Below are 2,166 nucleotides of genomic sequence, written 5' to 3'. Positions count from 1 at the left end.
TATATGCGTCAAAGTAAACACATCGTAACTTATGGATTTCCCAATGTGATATCCCCCATCTTTCGAACGAAAGCCTTTTATAAACCAAGGCATTCTTGGAACGTTCTTCGAATGTCTTACAAACTGATCTCGCCTTAAATAGTTGTGCCGAAGAATTCTGACCGACTTTAGACAAGATTTCATCAATCATGTCTCCGGGTAGGTCTCTTAAAATATTGGGTTGTCTATTCATTTTGTGTTTTTATACTGTAAAATAGACAAGAGTTAGATTCATAAAAAAATACTTATTAGTACAAGCAATTTTTACATATATCATAAAGCATAAGCACACTATATTACATATATTACACCACACGAATACAACTATCTTATTCCGACTCGCTTGTTTCTTCTTCTTCGGTTTTGGTTCGTTTTGCCAAGTTTCTAGGGATATATGATGTTCCCCTAATACGAGCCGTAATTTTCCACATTGGTTTAGAAAAACCTGGTGGTTTAGAGGTTCCCGGGTCATTGTTACAACTTAAGGACTTCGGGGGTTGACGATACATATAAAGTTCATCGGGGTTGGAATTAGATTTCTCTATTTTTATGCCCTTTCCCTTATTATTTTCTTTTGCCTTTTTAAATTCAGTTGGGGTAATTTCTATAACATCATCGGAATTCTCGTCGGAATCCGATTCATCGGAGAATTGGTAATCCTCCTAATATTTTGCTTCCTTGGCGGAAACACCATTGACCATAATTAACCTTGGTCGGTTGGTTGAGGATTTTCTTTTACTTAACCGTTTTATTATTTCCCCCACCGGTTCTATTTCTTCTTCCGGTTCCGATTCTTCTTCCGGATCCGATTCTTCTTCCGGTTCCGACTCTTCTTCCGGTTCCTCTTCGGGAACTTGTGAATCAGTCCACGAATCATTCCAATTTACATTTGACTCTTCATTATTATTAGGTGAGTCAATGGGACTTGTTCTAGAGGTAGACATCTATCACATAATATCAAACGCGTTAAGAGATTAATATATCACATAATATTCACATGTTAAAAATATATAGTTTCCAACAAAATTTGTTAAGCAATCATTTTTCAAGTAAACACGGTCGAAGTCCAGACTCACTAATGCATCCTAACAAACTCGATAAGACACACTAATGAAAAATTCTGGTTCTCTAAGACCAACGCTCGGATACCAACTGAAATGTCCCGTTCTTATTGATTAAAAACGTTCCATATTAATTGATTTCGTTGCGAGGTTTTGACCTCTATATGAGACGTTTTTCAAAGACTGCATTCATTTTAAAACAAACCATAACCTTTATTTCATCAATAAAGGTTTAAAAAACTTTACGTAGATTATCAAATAATGATAATCTAAAATATCCTGTTTACACACGACCATTACATAATGGTTTACAATACAAATATGTTACAACAAAATAAGTTTCTTGAATGCAGTTTTTACACAATATCATACAAGCATGGACTCCAAATCTCGTCCTTATTTAAGTATGCGACAGCGAAAGCTCTTAATAATCACCTGAGAATAAACATGCTTAAAACGTCAACAAAAATGTTGGTGAGTTATAGGTTTAGCCTATATATATCAAATCATAATAATAGACCACAAGATTTCATATTTCAATACACATCCCATACATAGAGATAAAAATCATTCATATGGTGAACACCTGGTAACCGACATTAACAAGATGCATATATAAGAATATCCCCATCATTCCGGGACACCCTTCGGATATGATATAAATTTCGAAGTACTAAAGCATCCGGTACTTTGGATGGGGTTTGTTAGGCCCAATAGATCTATCTTTAGGATTCGCGTCAATTAGGGTGTCTGTTCCCTAATTCTTAGATTACCAGACTTAATAAAAAGGGGCATATTCGATTTCGATAATTCAACCATAGAATGTAGTTTCACGTACTTGTGTCTATTTTGTAAATCATTTATAAAACCTGCATGTATTCTCATCCCAAAAATATTAGATTTTAAAAGTGGGACTATAACTCACTTTCACAGATTTTTACTTCGTCGGGAAGTAAGACTTGGCCACTGGTTGATTCACGAACCTATAACAATATATACATATATATCAAAGTATGTTTAAAATATATTTACAACACTTTTAATATATTTTGATGTTTTAAGTTTA

This window comes from Rutidosis leptorrhynchoides, chromosome 7 (genome assembly GCF_046630445.1).
Source record: "Rutidosis leptorrhynchoides isolate AG116_Rl617_1_P2 chromosome 7, CSIRO_AGI_Rlap_v1, whole genome shotgun sequence".
NCBI lineage: Eukaryota > Viridiplantae > Streptophyta > Magnoliopsida > Asterales > Asteraceae > Rutidosis > Rutidosis leptorrhynchoides.
Note: the sequence above shows the minus strand (reverse complement) of the source record.